Source organism: Passer montanus, unplaced genomic scaffold, assembly GCF_014805655.1.
Source record: "Passer montanus isolate IOZ18808 unplaced genomic scaffold, ASM1480565v1 scaffold123, whole genome shotgun sequence".
Classification (NCBI taxonomy): domain Eukaryota; kingdom Metazoa; phylum Chordata; class Aves; order Passeriformes; family Passeridae; genus Passer; species Passer montanus.
Window position 1 is genome coordinate 338,831 of NW_024359056.1, and position 14,179 is coordinate 353,009.

The 14,179-nt window shown below is 45.2% G+C and overlaps 1 protein-coding gene across 3 annotated transcripts in view; it reads left to right on the forward strand.

Annotated features, from left to right (window-relative positions):
- Positions 1-14,179, forward strand: part of EBF2 (EBF transcription factor 2) — a 139,063-nt gene that overhangs the window by 44,265 nt on the left and 80,619 nt on the right. The window lies entirely within an intron of this gene.

Consider the following 14,179-nt stretch of genomic DNA (forward strand, 5'->3'; position numbering starts at 1 on the left):
GCAGCAGGATGGGGCTGAAACGGCCGTGATGGTTGTGAGTGCAAAGCCACCCACACTCTGCTGCAGTGACGGGAAGAGCACAACAATTCCAGAGCCAAGGGATGAAGTCAGGAGGAAGTGGTGGGTTCTGATGGTCAAATCTTTCACTGAATCTCTCTGGTTTCAGCACACAGCTCAGCATCTCTCTGCTTCAGCTGACAGGAGGAAACTTCCACTCAGATGGTTGATAATTAGAATGGATTGGAAGCTCTTTGGAACTTTGTGTTTGCATAATAACTCTAAAAAGTAAGAGTGACAGAGTTTTCCTCTCTTAGCAAGAAGCTCTTGGAAGGTGTATTTTCAGTTATTGCAGAGAAAAAAATTACATTTTTTCAACCAGTAAATGCCCAATAAAGATGATGAAGTGTTGCACTGCAATACTTCTTGAATCCTGAAAAGAGCATAACTAATAAAGGAGATAATTTATTATGACTGTTAAAGATTATTTTTGGTAGACAGTTTGTTTTTACCTCCAGATCCCCAAGCCCTTTTCAAAGATGAAGTTGCAGGATGTGGAATAGGATTGATTAGCAGTATTTCTGAATTATTTAAATTGATACTTCCTGTAGTAATAAAAATATTTTTCAGTTAATGTTTCCATTATCAGCTTCCCATTTTGGTGATTGTGTGCTAATTTCAGGACAATTTTCCTAATAAGAACTGCTTCCTTTGCAATTTTCAAATTGGGTTAATAGATTTTGCTTTTGAAAACATAAAATAGTCACCTCCAATTGTCAAAATTAATCTGTGACTGGGACTTTTTTATGTGTTTGGAGTACGAGTATGGAATATGAGACTCTAAGATAAGGTTGATGTTTAGGGAAAGGTCCATAATCCTGTCTTGAAAGGGTTACAAAATTTTTGGTAGGAAGTTTGGACAATGTTGTTGTCTGAGCCCAGGCCTGAAAGTAGAAGAACAAACTGATGTCCCTTCAAGGTCTCTCTCAGAGTTATTTTTTTAAAGATTGAGGGTGGTGCAGCCTAATTTCCTTCAAAAAACAACACTCTGAGTGTTCCTGCCCTGGTAAGGGCACTCCTGGAAATTAAGGTTTTTGGGATCCACCTGGCAGCCTGTGTTGCAGGCAAGGTATGCCCAGATGTTCCCAGATGTGTGGTAGCTTCATGCATGATTTTCTGTAAGGCAAACCATGTTTTTAGGCTGTGTCTCATCTTCTCTCCTCCCCCAGCCTCATGTGGTTGATTCTCCTCTGAGGTTAAGCTACAGACAGAGAGAATAAAATAATGAATGCAATGAGGAAAAGAAGCTGGGGTTTCTTTTTAGCATTTCGATTTTATTTCTTTCAAATGACACTTGAGGAATTGAAGCCTGTTAAAGCTCTCTCCAAGGAGCAAGGTTTCTTTTGAGAGGAGAACCATGGGGAAATGCAGCAGCAACAACAAAAGTGCACCAGAATCTCTCAGACCTGGGCGTTCTCCAAAGAGCTCTGGCTGTCGTAATTTACACACCTTGCCTAATTCAGAGCACATGTCTCAGCTACAAGAGGCATTCAGTAGACATGCTGCTGTCTTCCTCGCAGTGGGCCTGCTGTGAGTTTGTCAGCAGTGTTGTTAACAATGACAAAGTAGTTCATCAATGTATTTCTTTTTTTTTTTTTTACACCAATATCCCAGAAGCAGCAAAAATCTCCTGTGTGGTTCCATGCTGTAGCCTTAGGGAGAAACTCAGCAGTAATAGAGCTGCTGCTGCTGGTTGCTGAAAGCTTGCTCTTTAATCAAGGAATTGGCAGTTTGTCCTTTAATATCCCTGTCTGTGGGTCGTTCTTGTATCCAGGTGGGATTCCCTGGGCTGCTGGTTGTGTTGGCACAGAGCTCACAAATGCTGCTGGGCCAAGGGCTGTCCAGGGCTGGGAGCATTAAATTCATTCCAGGCAGAACCACCTGTGCTCCTGCATCATTATTTTCCAGCTCTGCTGGGTTTGGAAGGGCTTGGAAGGGTCCAGCCTTTGGGCCTGAGCCTGTTCTGTGTCTTCTGTGTGGAGCACAACCAAGTTAGCAAATACTCATGGATCAAGAAAAGCGTGGAAATGTGATGTGGAGAGATGTCTGAGCTGGCTCTACAGGAAATCCAGCTGGATGATTCAATTTCCTGGTGATTTTCATGCCACTGCCATACCCCGAATGGCACTTTATAATCCAAAAATTACCACTTGCACTTACCCATGGGCCTCTAATGTGCCCCAAAATGACCACTTGCACTTTTCCGTGGTCCTTTAATATGCCCCAAAATCATCACTTCTCCGTGGACTTTTAAGCTGCCGGTTTGTCTCTGTGGGTTTGATGGGAATGGAATAGAAATTTGTTGAAATTAAAGAGTGATAACCCAACAACAAAATCAAATGGAACTGGTGAAAATTTCTGGAATCTTCTGGAAGTCCTTTCAGGAGTGGATTCTGGAAATAGATGAGAGAGTGGATGAAGAGTAAATAGGAGTGCATAAGCCAGTCCAGAGCTGGGAGCTGTGGATTACACCTTGTTTCAGTATGAAATTGTTATCTAAGGTTTATCTTCTCCTCAGGCTCCACTGAACCCAGGAGACCCCGGGTACTGACCCTAAGGACTTGGGCACCCACTAGAAAGTTTATGGTCAATAAAAAAAAGAACTCCACCATTTTCATGTGGATTTAATGAATTCCTTAATGGTCCTCAGTCTTCAGAGCCTTCAGGTGGGACTTTTTGAGGGGGGTATCTGTACTGGGGTTTGGGAACTGACCTCTCTTAGCTGATAAAGGAACCTTCCCCTCTGCCCCACCCCACAGCTCCAGGAGCTTGGTCTGACTCATGTCTGGCATCTATAACATGTGGTAAGAGTTAAGGGAAAGAAAAAAAGGGAAAAAAAGTGGGGGAAGGGTAGGACAAGAGGGTTCCACAGAATTTAGTAAGAATCCTTAGAATTTATACTAAAGTCCTACAGGAAAAGTGTACACACAAACACACATAATGTTTCTGCAAGTTTAGAGCCAAGAGATGTAAAATTTGGGTGGAGGTGTTCAGAAAAGACACAGGGCTTGCAGGTAGAAAAAAAACAAAGAAAGAGGTGTTAAAATGAACATGAAGTTAGACCCTGGGCTTGGTGGAAATAGTCCTAAAGCTGTTGAATTCCCACTCCATTGGATACCAGCTGGGGCTCTGTTCTTCTCCCAGAGAATGTTTGGGAAGAACTGGTGGAACTTGCCTTTGGCTGCAGCATTGGGTGAGTGTTTAAGGAAATAAAATGGATGCTGTTCAAGCCAAAGTTGCAGAATCCATGTTCCCTTAATCCCATCTGTATTTTTTTCATCCCCATGGAAGGTGGTTTGGAATAATTTCTGAGTGAAAAGATTTGTTCAAGAAAAGATTTGTAGAACTCAGCTGCAGAGGTCTCAGGCCTGGGTTTGCTTCATGCCTGCCTTCCCACTGCCTTGATCCCAAACTGTGGGAATTGTTCTTGAGTCAGGTCTTCGTGCAGATCCTACAGGGAGAGTCTGTGTTTCCCTGAAATATCTTAAGGCCGCATTTGTTGTGTTACCTCTGTGTGGGCTTTTTGGCTGCCCGTGCACTAATTTGTTGACATAAGAATAAAACCATATTTTCAAGCAGCATCTGCTTGTCTTTCTTCCATGAGTTCTGCATATTTTCTGCTCTGTTTTTCCAAAAGCTGCTGGGCTTACATCCAATAACCTCTCCCCAGCTCTTCCAAAAGTTGATTCCTGCAATTGCCCACAGGCCTGAATAAGGATGAGAAAAAAAAAAAAAGAAAAGGTTATCTGCATGAGAGAGATAGAGAGAGAGAGAGAGAGAGAGAGATAGATAGATAGATAGATAGATAGATAGATAGTAAGAGTGCAATACAATTGGAAAAGCTAAGTCATCCCTCCCCAGGAAAATGTGTCCATGGAGTCCACAGCCATGGAGTTTTAAAAGCAAGGCCTTGGGGTGTAGTTTGAGCAGTGCCATAAAATCATTTTGAAATCTGCTCACTTAGGGCTTTGATTTGTGTTTATTTGCAGTACATTAGCTCAGATGGTGCCTCTTCTCCACTGCAGAGCTGGTGGAGTGAATCACAGAATCCCAGAATGTTTTGGGTTGAGAGGGCCCTTAAACCCCATCCAGTGCCACCCCCTGCCATGGGCAGGGACAACTTCCACTATCCCAGGGTGCTCCAAGTCCCATCCAGCCTGGCCTTGGGCACTTCCAGGGGTTCAGGGGCAGCTGGAGCCAATAAATGTGCCTGAATTTCACTCATGTTATGGACAAGATGTGGCTCAAACTGCAGGTGAGCTGGGTTTAAGCCAAGCTTAGTTCCTTTTACAGGCAGGGAAATGCTGTTTGTTTCCCTCTGCTACTCTGCTCTGAGAGGAGTAACCCCCAAAAATCAGAATGATGAACTGCTGAGGGCAGAAACTTCTTTCAACCCTCCAGGTGGGTGTGTGAGGACATCTCTCAGCTGCCCCTAGTGCAAGTCTAGTGATGAAAACCAACTGAACCACACATCAAGTGTGTAGAGGATGGACTTGTGGGCCACCCTTGTGCTCCACGAGTTGTGAACGTGGATCATCATCTCCTCTGGAAACGAGATGAGCCTCGTCATGCAGTGCCAGCTACAGCTCTTAATTGCCCTGTAGTAATGTGCTATTCCTTTGCTAATAGTTTGAGTTATTTCTTTGTTAACCTTTACACAGCCAATAACAAATTAAACATCATTATCTGAGTTTAAAATAGGCTGTAAATCTTGAAGCTCTGCTTGGTTCTCAGATGCTTACAACAAGGGAGCAATAAAAGGGCATTTAATGACACTCCCAAACACAATGTGGGAAGTGTTATAAGCAAAAGGGAGGAAAACAGGGCAGTTCTGAAGTGTCCATGGGAAGATTGGTTTGCATAAATGATTGATGGAAACATGGTGCTGATCAAAGTGGGGAGCTTTTAAAGTTTCAGGCAGATAACGTGGCTCCAATGCTCTGAATGGTTTTGATTAAGCAAAATTAAAGGCCTATAGGAACATTTGCCACAAAATCACTCAAATGCCTGCCTCATCCCTGGAAGTGTCCAAGGCCAGGGTGGATAGGGCTTGGAGCAACCTGGGCTAGAGGAAATTGTCCCTGCCCATGACAAGGTGTGGAATTAGATGAGATTTAAGGTCCTTTCCAACCCAAACCATTCTGGTGTTCTGTGAAATGCTGGATGTGGGCTAAATATTCCAGCGCTTTCAGACTGGGAGGTGGTAGGAGAAGGGTGGGGATGAGTTTGGAAGGTGATTTCCCTCTTGTGTAGAGAGAGAATCCTTCCTGCTCAGATGTGCAGGAAAAGCCCTTCCAGACCATCCTGTCCACACTGTGCCCAGTCCTCACCTTGTCCCCCACCCAGAGCACTGAGTCCAGGCCACCCAGCCATGTCCAGGCTTCCTCAGACACCTCCAGGGCTGGGGACTCCATGATATTCCCCTTCTCCTCTCTCCGGCAAAAAGTACCCATAAAACACCCCAGAAATGACTTGCAAACCATCAATTGATGTGCAGAAATGCAGTGACAGAGAACCTTGGTGTGACACTGCATTTGTCTGGCTGTGGCCTCTCCTGTACCCGATAATTCAGAATAAACAAGGACCAGCCACCATCTGGTTTCTCTCAGTATTTCATTCACTCACTAAGTCTGGGAACAAGAGGGTTAACAGAGGGTTGGCTGCATCCTGGGGTTGCAGAACAAGTGTCTGTGTGATTGTGCACCAGCTAGGTATTTTTTACTTGTTTGGAGCACATCCCTTACAATTTTTGGCCAGTCAGCAAAACCTTTTGGTCTTGTCTTCATTGTGCCTCAGGGGTGGGGGCCTGGAGCATGGCCTTCTCTGTGCTGGGAGGCTCCCAGTTCCCATCATCTCCAACCCTGCTTATCCACAGGAACCTGCTTTCCCCTGGGATGATGGATTAGTGGATTTATCCTTTCATATGCGATCGCCTGGAAGAGAGTTTTCAATGGGATTTAATGAGAGGATCTGTCCAAGTTGAGGATGGGGGGCTGCGTGAGGATAACTCTTCCTAGCTGAGTCTATTTCTTGGTGTTTTAAATATTTTTTAAATTATTGCAATTACTAATTGTAATTTATCCCTTTTGGGGCATCAAGTCTGTCCTCCTGCCACCTGACATAATCCAACAGAAAGGTGAGTTTCCTTCCTGCAGCACAGAATTGCTTTGGTTTCAGGCTCAGAAATTTTCTCACCTTAGGGACAAACCCATTCACAGGAGAAGAGCTGGGCTGGGGAAGATGTGACAGAAAAGCAAGCACAGACTTTCAATAATTTAACAAAATAGCTTCACGTGTATTTATGCCCCATCCCTGGAAGTGTCCAAGGCTTGGTTGGACGGGGCTTGAGCAACCTGGGATAGTGGAGGATGATTTTAAGGTCCCTTCCGACCACCTAAACCATTCCATGATTATGTAATTTATATATTATAAGAACAGAATGCTGTTTCTTTGATTCCTTTGTAACAAAATGCCATTACTGTTGCTTTGATTACTCACTGGCACAGCCAGCTGTGATGGGGCTCAGGGTTTTGAGGATCTGAGCTGTGAGATTGGCTCCCTTGGCCAGGTTGGGACTCTGTGGCTGGGAATGGAACCTGGCATTTCTGAGTTGTAATATTTCCCTTCAGCCACCTCACTGTGGCATCACCGTGTACTTCACCCTCGTGGCAGCAGCTGTAAATCAGAATTAATGCTGTCTAAGCCTGTTTTGCCTGCTGTAGAACTGTGTTGGTGCTGAGCTGCAGCCAGAGTCTGTACAGAGCCCCAGAAACTGAATCTTGAATCTTGAATCTTTTCTTCAGCAAATTCCAGGACCAGACATCAGGAACAAACTTGCCTGGGACATTTGCAGGCTGTGCATGTACCACATTTGTGCTGCAAAGGGAAGTCCCACCAGCTCCCACCCCAGTTCCTGATGGGTGGAGTTGGCTGACTTGGTGGAGGACAGATTTCAAGCAGACTGGATCTTTTTCTTACCTTTCCAGAAGACCACAGTGTGTTAAACCCTGTTTTATTTCTATTTTATGATGAACATGCATTGTGGCATTACAATACTGTGACGGTTCGTTTTGGAAAGGGAATTGTTTGCCCTAATGTCCTTGAGGCAGATCCTGTTTTGGGCACGGGGTCATCCCATTCTACCTGTGATTCCTGATGAGGCTCTTCACTAACATTTGTCCTCTGTGCTGTCACCTATACAAGGCAGTAATTCCTGCTGGCACTACTTGGATGTATTCCTTCTGTCATAATTTCTTTAAAACCTGTTATAGAAGGCGTTGTGTGCTGGGCTTGGCTTGGGAAGAGAATTAGAAACTGGTTTTCTTTCTGTCTTCTGCTCTTGGTGGCTTTGGCTTCCACCAGCCTAAGCCAAAGATGACAAAAATGTGGGGAGAGGCCAGACCTGGAGTTGCTCCTTGCTGAGGTATGGACAGCTCCTCTGACCTCCTGCAGCTCTGTAGCAAACATTTGCTGGGTTGTGCCTACAGACAGCACTTTTATCGATTTAGTTTTTTAATTTATTTCTTTGTAAAGGTGCTCATTCAGCCTTCGAAATGTTTAACACCTGTTACCTCTTATTGCGGCTTGAACTGGAAATGCTGTTAGAATATATATATTAAAAAAATAAAGTTCAGTGTTTGAGCTTTGTGCTGTCAATGATATGGAGTTTGCTTTTTTTACCTGGAACAAAACCCACACAGAGGTTGCTGTGGTTTGGAGATGAGTGACGAGACCTGAACATCTGAGCCCTGATGTCCTCTGAGGGCAGGAGCAGCTTTCGGAGGCTCCTCGGCGCTGCCCCATCTATTCTTGCACTTGGAGAGACTTTGGAAAGTCCATGGTGCTCGGGGAGGGGGCAGCAGCAATGGAGGAGAAGGAGCCGGGGCTCATTCGCGGTGTCAGAGGCCGGCGATCCCAGAACTGACAGACTTGACCCATTCCCTGCCCGAGCCGAGCCAGGCCGGGCCATGCTGAGCCGAGCTGAGCTGGGCCGGGCTGAGCCGAGCTGAGCTGGGCCGGGCTGGGCTGAGCCGAGCCGTGCTGAGCCAAGCCGGGCCGAGCCGTGCTGAGCCAGGCTAAGCTGAGCTGAGCTGGGCCGTGCTGAGCCAGGCCGAGCTGAGCTGGGCCATGCTGAGCCAAGCCGAGCCAAGCTGAGCCGGGCCGAGCTGGGCCGGGCCGAGCTGAGCCGGGCCGAGCTGAGCTGGGCCGTGCTGAGCTGGGCCGTGCTGAGCTGGGCCGTGCTGAGCTGGGCCGTGCTGAGCTGGGCCGAGCTGAGCTGGGCCGTGCTGAGCTGGGCCGTGCTGAGCTGGGCCGTGCTGAGCTGGGCCGGGCCATGCCGAGCTGGGCCGGGCCGAGCCGATCCGGGCCGGGCTGGGCCGGGGGCGATGCCCGAGGGGACAGCACCAGGGTTGGAGCTGCAGCCACAGCCCTGCCCTCCCCTGGGGTGGATAATTCGGTATTTATAGCCCTTCTCTCCAACAAGGTCTATGGCACCTCGGGGACCCATTGGGGAAAGAATGCTGATTCCCTTTATGAATTTTTGATGGGGGAGGAGGAGCAAGGGAGGCCACAGGGGGAACTTGTGAAATGTTAATATTTTTTTCTTTTTTAGCGGTGCTGTGAACATCCCCTCTGATTATGTTTGCTAGGATAAACTTCCCTGAATGTCTCTTCTCTTCAATTCCTCCCTTCCTGCCTGCAAAGCAATAGCCAGAAATTCTCCTTTCCATTCCACAACTTCAGTAATGACAGAATTTTCAGCTGCTGTCCTCCTCCAAAAAATCAAGAAGCTCAGTAAACAGGATATTTTCCTTGAATATGCTGTAATTGAGCCTCCTTTGTTCAGCTTTATTTTGGTGGTCCATGGGGGTGGCACTCCTGGGACTGGGAGTGTCTGAGTGTGCTGAGGAGGAAATGAAGGGTTTGCTTTTATTAGAGTGTATGAATGCACATTACTCAGCTGTAATTTTTCTTCTTCCCCTCATCAGCACAAACAAATGTTCACCCCTGCCTTCTTTTTGCAGGTGAAATGTTCCCCCAGTGTGACCTTAACCACAGCTTTAATCACAGAGGAAGTCTTGAGGGGTTTTTTGTGAGGTGGTTTTTTTGGTGTGTTTCCTTTTTTCTTATTTGTAATTTAATCAAAGCTTTGCAGAAGTAAATCTGATTTTGTGCTTTTTTCTGCTGATTTTGGTTTTGTATTTAATTATAACTTTCTTTGGCTTAGAGTGATGCAAGGTCTACATGGTAACAAAGAGGAGCCAGTTATGCTTAATTTTTGTAAGGGACCATCAGACAAGGGTTAAACAGGGCAAATGGATCCAAAGTTTCATCGATAAGAAAAGACAGAGTTAGATGTCTTAGAGTTAGGTTTAGGAACAGGCACAGCAGCATCCCCTCTGCTCCCTGTGAGGCTGCAGGGCACTGGACACGCTCTGCCTCTGTCCTCTCTCCTGCAATCCCTGCACCTGGGTTGGCTCCACGTTCAGTCTGAGAGTCGTTTGGGCTCTCTAAGTTGTGTTTCCCCCTCTCCCTTCCTGTTCTGAGGGCAGGTGTCAGGCAGGGCAGCTTGTGTGATGTTTTTGGGTGCAGCAGGTTGGCAGGTAGAGCTGGTTTCTAACAGCACAGCTCACCTGGGGAATTCCTAGCTGCGAGGTTTCACTGGGGCCTGAGCACTTTGGGTTGCACAAATTTCTTCATGGTAGAAGAAGGACTAAAAAGGAAATAAAATAATCAAATAAAAAGGAAAAAGAAACCCTCTCCTCCGCATTTGGAGCTGGCCGCTCATTCTGGTTGAATTTGTGTTCTGCTTTCACTCACATTCTGCCTCTTCCTACCTTAAATCAGGGTTTTGTGTGTGCTTGAAAGTCCCATTTCTACCCCCAGAATCTTTATCCACTTTTTTCTTTCTTTCATAAGAATCAGAGCTGCCCTCCCCTAGCTGTGAAGCCTCTGAGATGGTGCAAAATGATGTCACAGAGCTGTCAAAAGCTTTGCATGGTGTGGTGAGCCTCCTTCCCAGTGCAAGGTGATATAAACACAGCTCTGATCAGTCAGGAAACTCCAAATGCCAGCAGGACTAAGAGATTTTGAGATTATTGTTGAGATTTTGATATTATTATGGGCTTTTTACTTTGGATGGGACAGGTAATAAATCCAACATCTGCCATGTTTTGCCTTTCCTGTTGATTGATTTCCAAAACAATGTGAAAGCAGAGGCAATTCCCAATGTAGCCTCGATGCTGGAGATGCTGAAAACATGTGTTTAGCTTTGCTCTGGTGAGCAGTGCTGGGGAATCAGCCAGGGCCTGGACTTTGGGGGTCTTTATCTGTCAGATCAGCAAAGTGGGAATCAGAGCTGTTGGTGTCCTGCCCTGCTCTGAGGGGTGGGATGAAGGAAAGGACATCGGGGAATACAGAAGGTCTGTTCTGGTTTTGACTTCAGAGGAGTTTAAAAAAAAAAGAGAGAAAAAAAGAGGTCTGGATCTTTGCCTTGGATTTCCCATCTGTCCCCATCTGAAAGATTAAGATACTTTCTCTGCCTCCCACCAGGGTGTAAAACGTAATGGATTAGATTGGCTGCTTTTTGATGGCACCTGTTAGGTACTGTATTTTCAAGCCTGGAGGATGCTGTGTTCCCTTCTGTGAAATCTTTATCCTCATTGCTTTTTGCAAAGTCAGGAAAACTTTCTCTTTTAGTTAATTTTCTCTTCTCAGACTGGTCCTCCACAATTTGATTCTGTTTCAATGTTTTCCTTCTCTAAACCAATCCTCAAATATTTTTCCTTTGCTGTGTTTCTCGTGCTCCCTGTTTCCCTTCATGGTCAATGCTTTGCAGCAGCCTTGCAAGGTAAATTTGACTTTTATTCTGATAAAGATGTCAGATTATTTTCCAAGAAGCTTTAGTGCTCCATTATCTTCAAGAATAACAGGCTCAAGGTGAATCTTAATTTCATAATTCCTTTTTGCTGTGCCAGGACACATTTCTTACCTCTTCCCTATTGTTGTCCATTCCAGACCTCTTCATGAGGTTGTTTTTCCCCTGTTCCCAAATTGTTAAAAACCTTTGGGAACTTAGAAAAGATCTCCCAGACTCTTCTATAAAATCACCTTTAACACTAACTTTTGTGATGATCCACTTTACCATCTTTGCCTTCCTTCTTTCTTCTGGAGCGTGTTGCAGTTTGTGTAGGAAACCCAACGGACAGGCTGTGTTTGTGCAGGACATTGCCAAACTCACTGAAACTTCTGCCAGTTCTTTGCAAATATTTGTTTTCTTACATGGAAGTCTTGTTGAGAAGTCTTGTTTCTTACATGGAAGCTCTATGGATGTGGAAAGCTTTTAGTATCAGGAGGCCCAGGGACAACAACTTTCCTACTTCGTTATAGCAGCAGAATATAAAAAGCCTTCACACAAATGTGTTAAAAGGAGGCTGTTAGGACCTCTTAAATAAAGCCTCCAATATAATTAGAGTGAAGGAGGCTGTTAAAAACATTCATTCCCATCATGATGAAAGTGGGCTAATGTGGCATTCACATTCTCTGAACAGAGAGACATAATTCTCTCTCTCAGGTTTTTCCTGGAGAAGCACAGAGATCAAAACAATTCTTATCTCATTTTCTGCTCCTGTGTTGTGCCAAAGTAGAATGCAATATGGAAATTGTTTACCCAGAGTGATGGGGTTTTGTTTCCTTGGCCTGTCAGGGCCAAGCGCGTGTCCAGACTGTCGGTCAGGACACAGTCACAAGATTTTGTTCAGTTGAGTCCTTGTGCAGTTTCAGTTTAGATGTAATGTAATATAGAATAATATAGTATAATAAAGTAATTAATTAGCCTTCTGATACCATGGAGTCAGATGCACCATTCTTCCCAGACTCTGGGGTCGCCTGCTTTTACAACAGGCTACTGCAAACATTGGTGTGACCCGCACTGTCACACAATCAGAGTCCTGCAAACCCCTGTAGGAACCTCCCCGTCCCACAAAGGTCCAGCAGACCACCAGCACTTCACAGGAGCCTTGCTCACCATAATAAAAGCAAATTAGCCAGGCAAATACCACAGGCATCTGTCAGTAGAATCCCTGATCTATTCTGAGTAACTTGAAGCATCTTGGTTCCCAACAGTCTTCTTGACATGTGGCTGCACCGTAAATTGCTTGGGGGAACAGCCAGGCATTTAGCAGTCGTAAAAGAAAAGGCTTCCTGCTGCTGCTGGGAAGGGTTTGCTGCTCCCCACACTCCATTTCCGTGCTCCCTCAGCAGCTCTGCTTCTTGCTGAGCTGCAGGTAAGCCTGTCTCAGCTTTGCTGGCCCTTCTGTCTGTCTGTCTGTCTGTCAGTGTGTCTTTCAAGGAGTGCAGCTCTTTACTCTGGTTTCCATGGCGTGACAAGACTTCAGTGACACTTGCAATGTCACCAGCCTGTGACAATGGACTTTGCTGCTGGATGGGGTTGGTGTTGTTCCATCTGCTCCTTCTAAAGTGAGCAGGGTCATTTTTCTGAAGTGACCAGGAAAAGGGCAGGTCAGTGGGGATGAGAGGAGAGAGGCAGATTCACTCCTGGTTCCTCTTTCCTGGTTGTTTTCTGGGGCTTCCTCCTAAACCCATCACTCAGGGAGACAAAGTGCCACAGTGTTGGGACCTTGGCAACTCCTACATGGACTTGACATTCCAAGTTTCCAGAGCAAGAACTAAAATTCCCCTTTCCCATTCCAGCACATAGGAAATCCTTCATAATCTTAGCAAAACTGGTAGCAAAGTATTCATCCAGTTAGGGAGCAAGAAAATTCTTCAAGTTTGATCCTGCAGGTACAGCTCCTGTTTGGTTTGGTGGCATTGAGGCATTGAGCAAAGCCAGACACCTGCCCTGCATCCCCAGCCCCTCACAAGGCGTTTGTGTTCCTTCTACACCCTCCTCCTGTTCTACAGGAATTATAAATTATTATTATATCTGCATAAGTTAATGGGCTCCTTATTGCTAAAATTGCTGGTGGGTGACAGGAAAGCGCTCCCTGGGTTGTTACACCAGTCCCTGTGTGTTGTATTAATTGTTTGTAGAGAAACATTGTATTCCAGTGGTCATCAGAGGACAATACTTGTTCTACTGGGACCCTTAGTTTTATCTGGTGTGGAAGAGGAAAAGAGGGATGAAGTTAAGATTTAATACTTAAAAGTGGCCTGCTTTCAATTGTGAATTTTGCCACAAGCTTCCTTGGTGACTTGGGGTTACTCAGTTCCACAAAAACTTGGTTTTCCTGTCCAGGAAATGGTTTTTGTAGCATTTTCTTACAACTCCTCCTTGTCTGACATTCTGGGGTTCAGTACTCACAGTGTTTCATGCAGGAGGAAGATCCTAAACGGGCTGAAAGTTGATGATTTAGTGCAAATATTTCCCACAGTTTGTTCTGAGGATGATTCAGTGGCCGGCCCGCTGCTCCTGCTCTGTTGGGCAATATTTTGGAGGAGCTGCTGCTGTTTAGGATCTCATCTCTTTCCATTGTAACTTCTTGTGAGTAAACAGAGAGTATCGACTGCTGCTGCTGGTTATCAGTGAGTTACTGCTCTGGGTTGTTTTGTTCAGCTCCAGCTTTGGAAATGCCTTTTTTCTCTATTCCCTAATTGGATATCAGTCAGAAAACAACCCAGCCTTGGGAACATGAGATTTTAATGTGCAGTGAAAAAGTACCTTGAGACTGAAGCCTGTCACTAGAACTCATCTGGAATTGCTTACCATGGAGTAAATTTACTAGAAGCTGTGCTTAATACTGGAGTTTAAAAGGTGGCACCTAAAGAAATCCTCTTAATGTCTCAACAAGCTGATGTTGACAAGTTCCTTGCATTAAGGACTTATGGCAAAGTCCAAATCCTTTCTCGGTGCGTTAGACAAATAATTATAGGGAATTTTTATCTGGATTCTTTGCTCTGAGGTATCCATTCATAAAATATTTACAGTAACTGCGGAGAAAGCAACAATCAGTTTGAGGGGTTTTTTTCTTCCTTTCTTTTTCTTCTCTCTTCTCAGAACTGTAGGAATGAAACCTAGGCTTTAAATTTTTAGCAGAGACATTTCCTAGGAGAAATTGAATTTTTTTCTCCTGTAAACTTTAATAAATGCAAGAAAATATGG